The following is an 18,894-nucleotide window of genomic DNA, read 5'->3' as shown; positions in this document are numbered from 1 at the left end:
AACTAGAGTTGGGATGCTGGAACAGGAGCGCATCGCGATAGCGAGCAGAGGACGGAGGATGTACCTAGACTTAGTCGTTCTGGATTCAGATTCGGACGACGATCACGCTAGCATGTAGGATTGAGTGTTAGTGTGAGCTCCTCGAGATGGGATTAGTGTAGGAGTAGAGTCTTAGCTCTGAACATCATTTGTTTCATTCGGGACAGGGTAGATCCGCCTATAGCTTTTTGTGTGGTTTCCTTACGGGAATCACAGAGAGTTGGTTGGACTTAGGAGGTCTTATTTTCAGGCCATTGGGTCAGCTGATTCTCAGTTTTGAGGGATGGTGTTGCGGGCACTTCACCCTTTTCATTTGGTTTGTATATATTGCCTACGGGCGTTGCACTTTTCTTTCCGTCACTGGAGGTTACTCGTGACGAGGTTGTTACTTACAGCGGGGGCTGTTTATATATTGTATATTAGTTCTATTGCTTTTCGCTTTTATTTAATTCAGTCTTGTCTTAGTTATTATCGAAAAAAAAAATATTTCATGTTTTTCCGCATTAAGTTTACTTTTGGTTACTAAAGTGACGCCACCGAAATCGGGGTGTTACAATTGTCACATTGTTCGAGAAAAGCTGCAAGCAGGGATGATTAATCCTTTTTATGTATCAACTCACTTCCAGCTAGCAGACGTATTTACAAAAGTTTTGGAAACGATCAATTTGTGACTCTACGTAACAAGTTGGGACTTCAAGATATTCACTCTCCAACTTGAGGGGGAGTATTAAGAATAAATGTAATTTATGTTTTGACATTTTGTGTTTGCTGTAATTATTCCATTCCTAATATTCTCTCCTATGTATTTACTCTCTTCCTTGTATATTCCCTTATATCCCACTGATTGTGGATCACGGCTATCAAGCCTTAGAAATAGGTTTTCCATTCTTTTGTACACATCTATTGCATTATATATATCCTCTTGGTCAATGAATAAAATATCAGAAAACATTCACACCATTCTTGAACAGATATATTGTTTCTTTTGTTCTGCTATCTTCTTAAGAGTTTTGCCTCCTGCGTTTCTTTCCCAATTTTGTCTTCCTCCACGGTTCCATCCACCATACCCGCTACCATGTCCCTGGTTTCAATGATCCAAACAGCCACAAGTAAAACATAAATTATATGGAGCCTTGCCATCCATAGCAACAATTTGACCCTTTCTCAGTGGTTTATCAGTTCTTACCCATAGGGACGGATGTAGGTGTAGTTCTATTTTAGAAAAAACATTAGAAAAAAAAAATTGAGTAGTAAAAGTGTGTGGTTTTTTATGACCCCTTTGATAAAAATTAATGTTCTCATTTATGTCTCACATTACTAAATGTCCTCACTTGTGTCTCACATTCCTAAATGCTCTCAGTTGAGTAGTAAAAGTATGTGGTTTTTATGACCTTTAGTAAAAAATGTGCTCACTTGTGTCCCTTTGGTAAAAAATGTCCTCACTTCTAATAGTATATATATGTTAATTTTTTTTGTTACGAATTTATACGTATATACTACCCCCACTACATTAAATTTCTAGATCCATCACTGCTTACCCATACCCTGATCCTCAAACTCTCTCGGCCATCCCGACGTCGATCCCAGTCAAGGAATCCTGCAAAGCCTCCTGCCATTGATTTCGCCACCCTCTCTGTTCTAAAAGTGTATCCCATGAATCTGGACCTAGAGCAGAACTTGGGTCATAGGGATTTCAGCAGGATTGATATTCAAATCAAATTTGTTCAGCGCTATCATATGCCGATCAAAGAACCATGGTCCCGACTTGAGAACCAGTCTCTATCCTTAGTGGTCAGGAAGCGAAAGGAGAAAAGATTGGTACCACCCTTGCGCACTTCCACACAATTCTTGGACTTCCAGAGGTTGTGCATCACGGCCTTTAGGGCACCAGCCACCACCTTGGTTGACGTTAGAACCTTCCCCAGCAATTCAGGGGCGGAGCCACCGGGGTGGCTTACCGGTGCTCCGCACCCCCGAGAATTTTAAATTTTCATAGCAATACTATGTACTTTTTTTTCTACCACCGGTGGAAAAGATAATATAAAATAAACGTTATTTGGCTTGGTAGGAACGATGGCTTGTTCAAGGACAAGTGTTTTTCCTCTCAAGAGGTATGGGATATGCACCTCTTGAGGGCAGCATGGTGGGTGAAGGGCTCCTGGCCAGAGTGTCCATACGATATCTCTCAACTCCTATCCAACTACTGTCATATCAAAATTAGGAAGAAATTACCTGGCCCGCGTGTTGCTACTTGGGATCCTCCGCAGCTGGGTATTCTCAAATTTAACGTAGATGGATCATCGTTTGGTAACCCGGGTCCATGCGGTGTTGGAGGTCTGATCCGTAATGCGAACCAACAAATTCTGGGGATGTTTTCCAAAAATGTTGTAGAAGGTTGGGCTTATGCAGCAGAGGTGAAGGCTATCTTGATGGCATTACTGTTTTGTCAACAATTCTTGCTGAGCAATATCATAATTGAAAGTGATTCCTCCTTGGCTGTGGGGTGGGTCAATCTGAAAAGCAACAGGCCATGGGCTTTGATCAATGACCTCAATCAAATTGACTATCTCATACCACAAGTTAACTGTCTCAGCATCCATCACATTTTCCGGGAAGCCAATGATAAAGCTGATCAGCTAGCTAAGGAAGGAGTAACCCGTGAATCTCCCTTGTGGATTTGTAATGTATCTAATCCCACTGTGCTAGAAAGTTGATTTCTGTGTTCTGGTGCCTTGTTTCTGGTCTTCCTGGTCCACTGGTTCTTTTGCTGCTATGTTTCCTTCAATACTGGTGTTTTGTTTGGCTGCTTTTCTGGTTGCGTCCTGAGTGTGCGGCTGCCCCGTCAGGATCTGCCTTGATTGCTGGTCGCTTGCTCCTCGCTGCTTGGCGTTCCCTCTTCTCTGTTTAGCTTCTGCATTGTTTTGCTTTTCCTTGTTGTTTTGTAGCTTATCTGTGTAGTGCTCTATTATTTCCCTTTGTGTTCTTGTTTCTGTCTTTTCCCTGCTACTCTTTGTACTGGCTCTCTTTGCTGGTTGGTCGTTCTCCAATCTAGCTTTATATATTCTATTTTGGTTTTCCAAAAAAAAGAATCAAAAGTCACTTGGTGGTCCAGTGGCAAGCATTATTTTCCTTCAATCAATGAGTCCCGGGTTCGAATCTCAATTTCCCTGTTATATGTTTTTTTTAACGAAAAAAAATATTGATAACTGATTTGAATGGGAGTCGAACCCATTCCCAAAAAAATATTGTGAGAGTGAACTACCATTATACTAGGTGCAACTCTTGAATTTTTATTGAAGTTTTAAGTTATTTATACATCGAAATATTAACATCATTGATCATTGTGATAAATATTTCATACTAATTATTATGTGTTATTTTCTATTGTTTTTTTAGATAACAAACACAGTTTTTTGTTGGTATCTTTTATACTCAAACTAATTATATATTTCTTTTATTTATAAAAAATAGCAATTGAAAAAATTATATTTGATAAAATGTATAAAATATTAGATTCCTTTGTGAAAAGTTTTGTAATTCTTGTGTTTCAACACAAAAGTGAAATAGAAAAGGTATCACATTTATACATTTTCATTAATTACGTTTTCACACTCATAACATACTTTATTACGTTTACATGACTTTTTTAAAAAAGATAAAAACATATTAAGGTACATTTTTCTCCCTTAACATACTTAACGAAAAATGTGATTCGTATCCAAACATACTCTGATTTCACGAGGAAAAAAATTCTTTTTAATAATTGTGAATGTTTGGATACACAATAAAAATAACGTTAAGGCAAAATGATAGTCGACAAAAGCAATTTTACATTATTTTTGTCCACTATAATTTTTTTAAGTTTTACCAAACATGCATATATAAATCATTTGTTTGATCTATAGTCCTCCGACGTGCAAATCCTGGCTACGCCCCTGTCGAGCATGCATCCTTCTCTAATTATATTCAACAATGTTATTGTCATCATAACATTTTACATATGGGCGCCTGTGAATATTTATCTGCCCATATGCTTAAGGATGCACGATGATCAGAGCATGACATGCTACAAGTAGACATTATGAAATGCCCTTCTAGCTGTCAAAAATGCGACTATTCATAGAGTACATGAAGCAACCATATTTAAAGCATTTATATATGTCATTCACATTTGTCATTTGCACGCAGATCATGATGATTTATGTCTATTACTCGTACTTTTTACCCGTGCGATGCACGGGGATATTCATTTTTTGTTGTTGTGGGTTTTTGTGTTTAAATATGTTTTATAAAAAATATATTATGTTGATTAAAAGATATAAATTTACTTTAGACTATGAATTCTTAAAAAAAAATCTTTTTAACAAATGTTTATTTTTGTTTTTTCGAGTTGTTATTTTATTTTTTAAGTTTTGTACTTGTTTTAAATGTTAGATTAATATTATTTTTATATCTATTGAATAGTTTATCACAGGATGTGTTTTTTTTTTGCAATTGGCATTATTTCATTGAGAATAAAATTGAGAGTGTAATATTTCACATTTTTTGAAAAAGTATCTCCTTCATATGACATTGTGAAATACCTTTCCGTAAACTACATTTCAAGTACTATGAGCAAAAGAGAGTGCTATAGAAAATTGTCTCATTTGAAGTTTGAAAGGAATTCTACTATGCCAAGCCAGACTTCCTAGTATTTTTAAGGACAAAAACTTAAACATCTTTAGCTAGGTTCAAATGAGTTTGATTGTGCTGCCAATTTCTTGTAAGCATTAAATTTACGGAAAGGAATACTTAATTGAGATGATGACATTATCATAAATCTTCAAAAAGACACTTCAATCTTAATTAGTGCAGCAGCCAAAAAGACTGGAATAATAAAGTATATTGTAGCAGTCTAATAGACTCTTACAGGAATTTAGAGGTGATTGGAAAATAATTATTGCTCACTTGCCATAAGCATGTTAGAGTAACGTAAAAAAAAAGTGTACAAATTAGTTGTTATTTTATAATTTTCCTTAGACTTCCTACACCCACAACAGAAAATAATAGATAAAAATCTTGAGGACCTGTCAAGAAAGTTCATAATAAGTGTGCTAAAATCAAAAGTGAAAACCCACCAAAACAATGATAGTCCACTAAAATTAAGCAATAACTCACTTCACGTAAAATGAATCCATCACAAAAAAGTTCTTGAAAAACTGCAGCTAGTTAAACCTTCCCTATAACCTGTACAATTCTTCCATTTTGCAAACAGCTTCAAATGTGTAGGGGCTCTCATTGTGAGCAAATTGAAATAATATAGGCCATAAAGACTCACATTTTCTTTTCCCGTCATGTAGATCAATCTCAATTTCCTCATATTTGCTTGATGTTCAAGTAGCATGGACTCAATTAGATCCCATACATGTGGATATTTACACTGTTTTTTTTTTACTTTAAGCATCTTTGCACCAATAATCGTCTTGAAATTAGCACCAAGATGAAAAGCTCTATGAATAGTCTCAGAACTATCATGTCCAATGGGGCCAAAATATGATAACCAAAGCATGGATTTTACCTACTTCTACTCATAAAAAATGGAAACATAACTCAGAATACAGCTAACCATGTACTCCGTCTACCGAATATTCTCTATCAAGGTTAAAGGAAAAAGATGCAGAGCATGATACATAGAGTTGTATCCCATTGATCTCCTAAACCACGCGTAGCAGTATAGCTTGAAATCATGGAAGTACACAGAGTTGTATCCCATTGATCTCGTTTTGTAAATAGCCGCACTTGAAACAGAAGGTAAAATATTGCTTGCCCTTGTCCAAATATCGCAAGTTAGAACATACATCCATCAACATTGAACACATAAACTTGTCAGGTAACAACTCAGTAACCTGACCTGATCGAACTGCGCTAGAGCCAGCTCTTGGAGCCCTGCTCTATGACAAGATATAAAGTTGATCTTCTTCATGTTCAAAATCACACCAAAAGAATAATCAGTAAGACCAATTAGGAAAATAAACTGGATAATGCATGAAAGAGAATAATAATCTATGAAAAGTAAGGGGAAGAATCTAATGGTGAATTGAAGATGGAAGAAGATTAAAACCCTTGCCTTCTACTTAGAGTACAAACAAAGAGTCCCTTGAAGCTGTTTCACGTTCATACTTGTCTGTTCCGGGTTCATCAAGAAAATCATTTACTTCAAAGAAAAGGAAATTGAGGTTTAAGGCAAGATATATAGAATATTCGACACTAATTATATATTTGAAAATAAAAATAGCTAAATTATAATCAATAAGTTACCGCAATAGAGATTTATAAGTTGCTAGCATTTAAAATATATATTTGAGATAGAAACAGAGAGAATGCTCAAACTAAATAGGTAGAGCAGCAAATTACCACCTGATTCATGTGTTTTTTCTAGAACGGGTATCTATATGTTTACCAAGACACACATAATTCAATTTTTTTATTGTCTTCAATGATTATGATGAGGCACTAAATTTATTTTTGTTAGTAAGTGTTACTGCTCCTCCAATGCATAGCTAGTAGGTGCATGGTTCTTTCGGTAGTAGTCATTGAATGCATAAGGAGCACGGTCTTTCAGTGCATTTGGATTATAACAACTTGCTTTTGGATGAATTGTTGAACAATTTGCACCCAAATACAGCTCAATAACTACACAGATTTATCACTCAACATGAAATAATTGGAGAGTCGAGCAAATAGTGAAGCAATTGCAATTGAATCAAAAGTGATAAAAAAAAAGCCCTTGTGGAATACCTGCGCCCTATTCACATTCAAGTAAATGAACTTGGCTATAACCCATAAGGCTTAGATGAAAATAAAATATCCATTGCTTTTCTAGGATGTAATTGTCATTCTTTATGGATTAAAACATCTAGAGCACTAATTTTTTATTATCAAGTGCAACATATAAATCATTTCATTCCAACATTCTCTATTGATCTCAGTTTTATTGACAACACTATCAGTTGACTACAAAATGGGAGGAAGAAATTAAAGAAATTAACCTGTAAAAAAGAAAAGCTATATTTCTTATTAAGCTCAATGGTTCACATAAATACAAACCGTTTATAGCAGATAACTAAAATGTGATACACCTCTCGAGCAGCTTCCATGCCTAATCTACGTAGATCAACATCTGTGCCAGTAACAGTGGAACCTCGTCCAGTAGCTGATCAGAACAAAAAGTTGATGGAATTAATCAAGCTAATGGTCCTCTTGTTAAATAAAGCTAAATTAAATCTAATATTGATAACATTGAAGGAAAAAGTCCATGTAGGGATAATGTAAAGGAAAAATCAAGTAGGATAAGGTGGTTAATCAGTTGTTAGTTGTCAATGTGTAAAAGATGCTCTAGGAGTATTTCCTAGAGCATTGAGATTTTCAGCAGCCACATCAACATTTTGCTGCTTAATTCAACCAAATGAAGAAAAAAACTTTTCAGCAATGAACAAACATGAATGCAGAAGTGTCACTCTCACTTGATTAGTGCATGTGGGGTTTGTAAAGACAATCATTTATACGAAACACAACCCCGAATCACACTGATGAGAAGCAATGTATGTTATATCTATGAAAATTCTGATAAGAGTCTCAAAAGCCAGAGTCTCATTTTTTTTTTTTACTTCAAATTTTTCACCAATTGACCCTGGATTTGTTTTCCATGAACCATGAGCTTAAGGTACTTCACTACAGGGGGTGAGTCATGCTTTGTGTCCTGGTCGTTCATTTCCTTTAGGTACTTAATTACAATTGAAGTTTTCATGTACTCTCAACTTTTAAATGGGCCTTTCATTGTCTATCTATTACTTATGAGATCTATTCATAGCTATTTCTCTTCATCTATTCTAATTAACTAATGGTCGGTTACAAAGTAATCACTTTCATGTATCTATTATTTATGAGATTTATTCATAGCTATTCCTCTTCATTTCTTCTAATTAACTAATTAACTAATGGTTTCATAAAATTGAATTCATCTCAGCCGTTACAAACTAATCACTTTTAATGTCTCTCATATGTTACACATTAATCACTATTAATGTTTCTTCACACATTAGAAAGTAATCACTCTAATGTATCTCATCCGTTACAAATTAAAACCTTTTAATGTCTCTCACCTGTTACAAATTAATCACTTTTAATGTTTCTTCATCTATAGTTACTATATCTTTAAGACTCACCTTCCAATATTACCTTAGTCCTTCTAATTGAAAATTCTATTTCATGAGGAAAGCGTAGATGTTATTAAGAAATAGTTTGCTCTCCTAATTCTACCAAGTCAAATAGCCTTATGAAGTAGCAGTGTCCACCTCACAATGCAGATTTACAGGAAATCAACTAATATAGTGCACACTGTAAAAATAGAGTAGGGAACATAAAAGCATCAATGGTAACATGAAACATGAAACATTCATAATGCAAATGTTACATAGCTCGTGTGCCATACCACAAAGCTAAGAATAAATATATTTACCTTCTTTGCAACATTTGTGTTCAAAGTAGGAACATGACATGGTAAGTGCATAAGGAAATTAAGGTTTATGGAAATATATATGGTACAGAATATTCAAAACTAATTATATATTTGAAAAGATTGAAAAATTATGCAATAAGTTTTTTGGTAGACGTTTGTCATGGAAATTCAAGAAGTAAGATCATGGCTTTTAGGTGAAAGGGCAAGAAAGGAGATATAAAAACCAACTAAAGGCCATGATTGATTCTCTGCAATAAATCACATGATTATAGAAATAACCATACAAAAAATTTTAACTGTGAGTAATGATTTATGGAAACAGTTTCTTGTGAGCAAAAAAGAAGAAGAAAGCAGAAGCTCTAAGTGTTTTAGACTTTCACGCACAAAAGAAACTCACAAATAACATTACAATAAATAGTGAAAAGGAAACACATGGTACAATCACTAAAGAACAAGTGATATCTTTATTATGCATTACACACATGCATATTGAAAGTAGTGAAAAAACTGAAAAGATAAAGGAATTAGAGAATTACCCATGAGGTGCTCGAATTTTCTGATAGCTCCTCTGATGGAGCATGAATTGTTCTTTCAACTTCCATAGCTTCTTTCAGACTTTCACCTCATAAGTTGACTGTATAAGGAAGCTCCCTTGATATTTACTTCACTATCAGAAGTTTTACTAAAATGTTCAGTCAATTTTATTCTACTTATGTTCAGTCAACTCAGTTAGAATTAAATGGAACAATTTATAATCAAAGCATCAGGAAATGACAAACTTGACTATTATTAAACTTATTGGATAGTATTAGATGCCATATAGGCATGCAAGCACATCTTTAAAAAAGGTGATTGAGAAAGCTAAAAACAGATCTAAACAAATTTTCGGTTTATAAGGTAGCAGACTTGTAGCAATAGGAAATATTAATCTTCAGTTACTTTAAAGAGGTCGAGGTAAGAATTACCTCAATGACAGTTCCCACATAATCTAGAACGGATGGAATATTGGCTTATGCAAAATCAGCATATATCTGAAGTTAAATGAATCAAGATTCAGAGTTTAATAACATAAAGTCATAAGAATTCAAATAGCAAGAATACTGAAGGAGCATGTGCCTAAACTGTTAACATTTAGCTTGGAAAAGAGACTACTAAATACGAAAAGCAAAATTCATGCAATTCTTAAACTGATAACATGGTCATGGTCTTAAAAATAACAAACAAACCTCCCAACTCTTTCTTAAGAATTTTTTTTCTCTAGTATTCATGCGCCTTTCCTCATTCAACTTCATGATGTTTGCCTTAGCCTGCAAAAAATCATAACTATATGTGATTGCTTCTGTCTTTGAAGTTTAAAAAAATATAAAAAATACAAATGCAACTTAAGGAGCTGACTCCAGGTCTTGCACCAAAAGCTGAAATAACATTTTTAAACCACACTCACATGGTAATGAGAACATGTTAACTTAAATGATACTGAAAAGAATAGAACTGACAATAATTCTTCTTTCTTGATCAGAAAAGTGGTGTTATGATATTATCTCAGATTTCTATATTATACACGAGCAAAACGCTAGTTAAACTAATTCTCATATTAATATAAGAAATGAAAAACCTTTATGATTCAAGGATATGGAAGGATGTGAATTTATAGGAGTTTTTTGTTCCGTGGAATCCAGCCATGCTTGAATCCCATATGGAAGGTTTGGTGTTGCAAGGCTATCATTCATCTTCTCTTGAAAGGCTAGCTTATAATTGGAGGACAATGTATGGATGATTGTTGCTGCAAACTATTGGCCAAAGCTTATCTAATATCATCCTTGAATCAGTGGAATTCATGATTGTCTAAATATGTTATTAGCTATGATCATGAAAGCATATTTCCGCAACCTTTCCACTAAGTTTATCTTTAATAATGTTACACTTCTCATTGAAAGGGTCAAATCTAATGCATTTAAAGGATTTTACCTGAACAGAACCCATTGCAGCCATCGAACTCTCCATCAATCTCCAAGCCATAAATCCTTCCACGATCACTTCTCATTGGAAAGCTAAAATCTGATGCAAGGATTAGTAATATGCACACCTACCCATCCAATGTACTTCCGATGTTCTGGACTTCTGTTCCTTCTTTTGCACCACTCTTCATAGTAATAATGTAAGTTATAAAAGTAAAAACATAAGAACCGAAATTTAAGAAGATTGTATGAGAGAAAAAAGGAAAGAAACCACACCTACCCGTGAGGATTCGTGTTCTGCTACACCAAATTTCTAAGCTTCTCCGAAAAGAAAATGCTCCAAAACCTGCAAATTAGGCATGGATTCAATGCAAAGCCAATGGAGGCGGAGGATCCGACAGTGCCACCATCGGAGTTAGATGAAGTAAGGGATTCACACTAACCAAACAGGGGAAAAACGATACCTTGTGAAGATGTCGAAGTCATCTTGGACAAAGTAGTCGATGCCGGAACTGATCTCTCTGATGCAGACAATCTAACGAAAGGGGGAATGTTCAGAGCGAATGAAACGGTCACCCATGACCCACCTTAATACTGGAACCAAACGAATGAGGGTTTGAAGAGATGGTGGAATTGAAACTGAAGCCTTGATTGCGGAAAAAAAAAACGTAAACATCAGATGGGATGATAGAATGGAAACGGAAATCTACTTGAGCGAATGTGAGAGGGCAATCCGAAAGGGTTTGGCCAAGACCGTAAAGATTAAAATCAATGGACGGCTAAGATTGAATTATTTTGAGATTTACTAAAATAACCATGTTAAAATTGAAGTTCATGTAAATTGGCTTATTGAATTACTGATTTGCCCTCAAGGCTGCAGAAACTCTGCTTTTATAGATAGATAGATAGATAGATAGATATACCATAGTAATAGTAATAGTGATACAAATCATACCCTATGCTATCATATCATCATATAATCTACATAAATACCAAACCAACCCAATAATTCAAGAGTCAACCATGGCATCCTTTTCAAAAAAAGAAAAAAAAAAAGACCATGGCATCTCCAAATCCATCTTCAACCAAGCTCGCAGCTCCCGCTGAAACTAATCGCAGGCAGCTAATTAAACTTTTATAAATAAAAACTTGTTGACACTGCACTATCGTCTAGTCCTATTTAAATAACACGAAGAGATATGAATAAGAAAGACATGAATGCGATACGATAGATGATTTTTTTTGATAAGCAATCTATCAATAATAATAATTAGGTTCTCATTATCTTAATTATTCAGATTTTGTAAATCTGTTGTTGACCCATTCTTTAGTCAAAAGTCTATTGACTTATTCTTAGGCAAAAGATAAGCGCATGATTAGAGGAGAATCAATAGGAATTTGATAGCTTGATTCACTCCCAATCTTGTCTGCTATCTTGTATATTTAAACTGACAGCAACAAATAACAATGATCAAGTTTTCCAATTACAGTTTATTTCTCTATATGGTATCAGTCAGAAACGATCCAGCCCCTTCTCTCTAATTCAGAACGCTGCTCCTCACCCTTGCCTCCAATGGCCAGTGACAGCACCTCCTTCATCTCCAACCCCTATGAGCCATCCAAACCCTTTGCTTGTATCACTCTTATCAGTGTCACCAAGCTTCTTCCCACCAATTATATTAATTGGAAACTCCAAGTTGAAGCTCTCCTTGATGGCTATGATCTTCTCCAATATCCAGATGGATCCTTCTCCGCGCCGCCGGCATCGATCTCCACCACTGGAACACCTCCAGTGACAACCCCAAATCCTGCTTACCAGACATGGCGTCGACAGGACCGCCTCATCTATGGCGCTCTCCTCACCACTCTCTCCAACGAAGTGGCCTCTCTGGTGTCTCAGACAAAGACCTCTCATGATCTTTGGACCCTCCTCAAGAACACATATGCCAAAGCATCCCGCAGCCATCTCAAGCAACTAAAAGAGCGTCTCCGTATGGCTTCCAAAGGTACCCAATCCATCACAACCTATATGCATTCTCTGAAGCAAACGGCAGATCTTCTTGCATCACTTGGATCTCCTGTCTCTGTTGAAGACATGACTGATCATGTCTTGCGCGGCCTCGACGACGGCTACAGAGCAGTCATTGATGGCGTGAATGCAAGGGATACCCCAATTACCTTTGATGACCTCCTCGAGAAGCTGCTCATCCAGGAACTCTCCATTGTTGCTGCTCAGAGACAAACTCCTGCTCCCCTTACTGCCTTGAATGCTCAGGCTCGACCCAACTCCAACAACCAGTATCGATTTGGTCAATCCTCTGCCCAGTCCAATCAACGCACCAGCAACCGCAAACCGTTTTTAGGCCGCTGTCAATGGTGCAATGTCAAAGGCCATGTTCTGTCTCAGTGCCACATCTTCAAACAGCAACATCCCGGTGTCCCGCCGCCCCCTCGGAACTCTCCGACGTACCCTGGACAGGCTCAGGTCAATGTTGCAGCTGCTGGCCCACCTCAGACTGATTTTTTGGTTGACAGTGGAGCAACGCATCACGTAACCAATGACCTTGAAAATCTGGCACTCCATCATCCATACACCGATCCTGACTCGCTGTTTATGGGTAACGGTTCAGGTTTAAACATCTCTCATTCTGGAACACTTTTACTTAATGATTTATCCCTGTCTAATGTTTTGTGTGTTCCTTCCATGAAACAAAAAATCATCTCTGTCTCTAAACTTACCAAACAAACTAACTCTGCTGTTGTTTTCCTTCCAAACTCTTTTCATGTGACGAATCTGCAGACGGGCCACACAACCCATAAAGGATCATGTGTCGATGGACTTTATCTCTGGCCCTCCGCACGGAATCCTCTGCGTCATGGCACCATAAGCTTGGCCACCCTTCATCTTCCATTTTCAAATTTCTTCAACAACATTTTTCTTTGGGTTCAAATAAATTCCAGCAATCAGATTGCAACTCCTGCCAGATTAGCAAAAGTCACAAGCTTCCTTTTCATGAGTCCACTCTTACATCTTCTTATCCATTGGAAATAATTTTTTCAGATGTATGGACTTCTCCTATTTTATCAATTGATGGTCTTTGTTACTATTGCATGTTTGTTGATCATTTTACTCGCTATATCTGGCTTTATCCAATGAAACGCAAATCTGATGTGCAAACTATATTTCCTAAATTTAAATCGCTCATTGAAAACTTTTACCACCACAAAATAAAAATCTTATACACAGATAATGGTGGCGAATATATTGGCCTTCGTCCTTTTTTAACCACTCATGGTATAAGTCATCACACCACCCCACCTCATACACCTGAACAAAATGGAATCTCAGAACGCCGGAATCGCCACATAGCTGAAACCGGTCTCTCTCTTCTCCACCACTCGGGCTTGCCCCTCACCTATTGGCCTCACGCCATGACCACTGCAGCCTACCTCATAAATCGTCTCCCAACTCCTATTCTTGAGTACAAATCACCTTATTCCAAGTTGCTCAACATTAGCCCGGATTATCATAAGTTAAAATGTTTTGGATGTTTATGTTTTCCCTGGATTAAACCATATACTAACCATAAACTTGCGCCAAAGTCTGCTATGTGTGTTTTTGTAGGTTACTCGGCTGATCAACATGCGTATTTGTGTCTTGATCCCACAACAGGAAAGATTTACACCTCTCGCCATGTGAAGTTCGTCGAATCTAAATTTCCATTCAGCTCCCTAGTTGCTAAATCATGTCCGGGTGCAGAGCAACAAACAGGCCCACTCCAACTCTCCATTTTACAGCCTATAACCCAACCCACTGTGAGTACCACTCTAAACCCACTGGAAGATTTCTCCGCTGCCTCTTCCTCTCCATCTACCAACACCACTCAATCTCCCCCTCCAACCTCACAACCGTCCCCACAACTTCCTGCCCCACCATCACCACCCGCTATCAACCCCAACGGCGGTGGGATCATCACCCGGTCTAAAAACAACATCGTCAAACCCCTCAAAAAGCTCAACCTTCATGTCCAATCCTCCTCTCCCATCGAACCCAGCACCATCACCCAGGCTCTTCGTGACCCTGATTGGCGCTCCGCCATGCAAGCCGAATTTGATGCCTTAGACCGCAACAACACTTGGGATCTTGTTAGTCGGACCTCTACTCAAAATTTGGTTGGCTGTAAATGGGTTTTCCGAATCAAACGGAATCCGGATGGATCGATTGATCGTTACAAGGCTCGGTTAGTCGCCAAAGGTTTTCACCAGCGCCCTGGTTGGGACTATACGGAAACATTCAGCCCAGTTGTTAAACCGGTGACCATTCGTATTGTACTAACACTTGCAGTACGCCAAGGATGGTCCATACGTCAGCTTGATGTCAACAATGCGTTCCTTCAAGGGACACTCAAGGAAGAAGTCTTCATGCTACAGCCACCTGGTTTTGTCAACAAAACCTTTCCTGATCATGTCTGTCGCCTCAAAAAGGCACTCTATGGACTAAAACAGGCACCTCGTGCTTGGTATACGGAGCTTCGAGTATTCTTGCTCTCCCTTGGCTTTGTCAATTCCACTGCAGATGCATCTCTATTCATATACCAAAAACCGGGCGTTACACTGTACTTATTAGTATATGTTGATGATATAATTGTCACTGGGAGTTCCTCTGCAGAGTTGTCCAAAATCATTGCCACACTTGCTGCTCGTTTTTCATTGAAAGACCTTGGATGTCTCAGCTATTTCTTAGGTGTCGAAGTCATTCCTTCCGCTACAGGTATGTTTCTTTCGCAAAGGAAATATATCACTGATCTGCTCCATAAATCAGGCATGGCAGATACGAAACCAGCATCCACTCCCTTGTCTGCGAGTGTTCCATTACTCAAGGATTCAGGTGATCTCCTGCCTTCCCCAACTGAGTACCGAGCACTGGTTGGAAGTCTTCAATACTTGAGCCTTACACGCCCAGACATCGCCTTCAGCACCAACAAACTTGCACAATTCATGCAGAACCCAAGAACGACGCATTGGTCTGCCCTCAAAAGAGTGCTCAGATATTTGGCGGGCTCTTGTGACAAAGGAGTCTTCATCTCAGCGACTGCCCCGCTGACCTTTCATGCCTACTCGGATGCGGATTGGGCGGGTGACAAGGATGATTATGTTTCAACCACTGGTTACTTGTTGTACCTCGGCAGCACTCCCATCTCTTGGAGCTCTCGAAAGCAACGTTCAGTTGCTCGATCATCAACAGAGGCAGAATATAAAGCCTTGGCTGACACCGCTAGTGAGCTCCTATGGGTCCTTTCCTTGTTCACAGAACTTGGTCACACACCAACCGCCAATCCGGTGATATATTGTGACAATCTCGGTGCCACAAATCTAAGTGCTAATCCTGTCTTCCATTCTCGGATGAAACATATAGCCTTAGCATATCACTTTGTCCGAGAAAATGTTCAACATGGCAAGTTTCGAGTGTCCTTTGTGTCTACTGATGATCAGCTTGCTGATGTTCTAACCAAGCCTCTACTTCGCCCTCGGTTCGAGTCCTTACTGTCCAAGTTGCATCTCTCTTCCAGATTATACAACTTGCGGGAGGATATCAATAATAATAATTAGGTTCTCATTATCTTAATTATTCAGATTTTGTAAATCTGTTGTTGACCCATTCTTTAGTCAAAAGTCTATTGACTTATTCTTAGGCAAAAGATAAGCGCATGATTAGAGGAGAATCAATAGGAATTTGATAGCTTGATTCACTCCCAATCTTGTCTGCTATCTTGTATATTTAAACTGACAGCAACAAATAACAATGATCAAGTTTTCCAATTACAGTTTATTTCTCTATACAATCTATCTATATACTATAGAAAAGAAGAACTCTGTGAGACCCACGTAGATGAGTTGACACTCTTAGGTTCACTCTCACCCACCCTCCTCTTCAGTTGACAAGTGTCAAGCTCTAATTCATTTTGACTAATTTATGGCCAGACTAATTTCTCCTTGATTTTAGTTTTGTGTCCCATCATTGTCAAGCATTCAAATAATCTTGAAATAACTCATTAATTGTTGTTTAAAGATTTTTAAAGAATTTTTTAAATGAATATCAGAGAAGGATTATTCAATCAATTTTTTTTTTTAAATTCTAATTTTAAGTAATCAAATGGTTGCATCTATTATGGAATTAAATCAATCAAGCATACATAAATTTCATTTTTTATAATTATTCAAAGATAAATTATGCAAGATATGCTCTACTATCTATCAACCAGTATTCAGTGTTAAATTTAATTTTCTTTATAACAAATTATGAAAAGTCATTTTTTTCCAATCCTATTTTTGGGAGAAAATTCACGTTTTAATCGTAAAAATATGATTAATATTTGAATAAATTCCAAATAATAATTGTGAAGAGTTTTATTTTACAATCAAAATAAGTTGGAACAACATAAATTTCGTAGATTAGGAATCCTAATATTGATATATTCACATTACCTTATTTATTTATCATTCTTCTCCCTACATACGGTCTAAATTTCTTTTCCTCTGACCTATTTGTTACTTTGTAGTTTCTATAAGGTTTGTTTAAAATTTTCAAATTATACACAGTTTATATTTGTATCGATTACTGATAATTACTCTTATATAAATTTTTTCCGATGTAGGTTCTATAGCTCAAATATGTTTGATTAACAACAAGATCGGTTATGAAGTTTTATCATTAATCATGGACTACAACTTCTAATAAGGGTTCATGTTGTTGTCATTGTTATGTTTATCTCATTTCAATTTCAATATAATGCATTCCTTAAAAACTTGATTCTTATTACTATTCAAATGTTGACATTGTGAGGTCTATACAACCTCATCAAATTAATATATTTATTGTGGTCCATTCATCTACATATTTGTAACATATGTTCGGTTCCATATCTGTTCTACTTACTAAAAAGAGCCTAAATTAAGTCAAAACATATTTCTACTGATTCATCTTTACAATAAATTTAATCGCCGTGTAACGCACGGGTAAAGAACACAAGTTAAAAATATATTAAATAGAAGTACAAGGGGTACTTCAACCTAATACAAAGAAAGAAGGGAGAAAGTGCTAGAAAAAATGAATGATAGTAAGAACCTACCAATGTCAAAGCTACCCTACTTAATACCTCCTTGAAAATAGTCTCTCCAGAATCAGTCTCATTAAAACCTTACTAGGATAAAATCTCCTTGGGAAAACCTTGCGATATGATAGATGATGACATCGAAAATGCAATTATTCATAAAAGAAAAAGGTAAGTAAAATTTTATGGAAAAGAAAGTTGATTTGAGTAAATCGTTACTATCACGTTCAAAAAAAAACTTTAAAATAATATCAATAAAAAAAACATTCACATCTCATTTATTACCAATTAATTTTTCACCCAATTTTGTTTCTTTCTCTTTTTTCCTTTTCTATCATACAAACTATTACAATTTACATGTCATTTTTTTCTCTTTTCCAGTTTACCCTTTACCTGTTCTCCACTTTTTTTAGTTACAGAGGAAAATAACACCTGTTCTCCACTAAATGTTAAATTGGAATAAAACGTTTTTGGTTTCATTAAAATGTCTGACAAATCTATACTATGTATAAAGGGAGAGTTTTTGCAACCTTTGGGGTAAAACTGTAATTTAATACTTTAATACACATGGGTGGAAATTTTTCCATGGTCATATACGTAAATTTGTGAGTAATTCAGTATAAAATCAATCCTGGTCATTCATTGCTTCTAATCCTAACCGTTGATCATTTTCTTATAAAACCCTTTGTACAACCTTTTCATATTCTTAGCCGTTTTATTTGTTGCTTTTGTAACTCCATATTATGGATTATGGTTACAAAATCACCAAGAGTTTCTTCCTTCTTCTCCTATATATAAAACATTTTTTCATTTCCCTTTCAACTTATTTTCATCTCTCTCATTTTGACCTTCAACATCTCCATTCACGTGCAGGGTATATCACTTCGATTTGAATTCTCCAACAGCATCATTCCAGCACAAGAAGATCTTCCATCGGGTTAGAAAATTTTCTTTTGCGTCTTTTCTTCTCCAACAGTCACTTCTTCTTTATCACTTTTCTTATTCAATAGATGAAAGTTACAAATTTTATTTTACTTTTGTAATTTATACATGTTTTGTTCTTTGTTGTTGATTATCAATATTATTATGATCTGTTTGTAACTTCTATTTCATTTCAAAAATATTTTTTCTTCATAAACTATTAAGGTCATCTCCTTGATTATTTCTCTAATTGTGCTTCATTATTTTTCTTGCACAATTTTATGATGTTTGATTCCATTTCTTTGACAGCTTAATCTTAAACCAATGTAAGTTTCTTGCTTTTTTTTATTTTGATTAATTTATTATC

General features: G+C 36.4%; 1 long non-coding RNA gene across 4 annotated transcripts; it reads right to left on the bottom strand.

The window, feature by feature from the left end:
* Positions 1-5,180: 5,180 nt before the first annotated feature.
* Positions 5,181-11,593, bottom strand: LOC130737452 (uncharacterized). 4 transcript variants are annotated; one of them, XR_009018698.1, is made up of 8 exons: positions 10,959-11,593; positions 10,775-10,840; positions 10,505-10,679; positions 9,763-9,843; positions 9,502-9,567; positions 9,073-9,218; positions 7,126-7,231; positions 5,181-6,232 (listed from the first exon to the last, which is right to left on the bottom strand). It is a non-coding gene; the product is annotated as an uncharacterized LOC130737452 (long non-coding RNA). The 4 variants fall into 4 exon arrangements; XR_009018699.1 differs by having other exon boundaries at positions 9,073-9,198; positions 10,959-11,591; XR_009018697.1 differs by having other exon boundaries at positions 9,073-9,203; positions 10,771-10,840; positions 10,959-11,587.
* Between the last annotated feature and the right edge of the window lie 7,301 nt (positions 11,594-18,894).

This window comes from Lotus japonicus, chromosome 2, assembly GCF_012489685.1.
Source record: "Lotus japonicus ecotype B-129 chromosome 2, LjGifu_v1.2".
Classification (NCBI taxonomy): domain Eukaryota; kingdom Viridiplantae; phylum Streptophyta; class Magnoliopsida; order Fabales; family Fabaceae; genus Lotus; species Lotus japonicus.
Note: the sequence above shows the minus strand (reverse complement) of the source record. Positions and strands in the feature narration are given on the sequence as shown.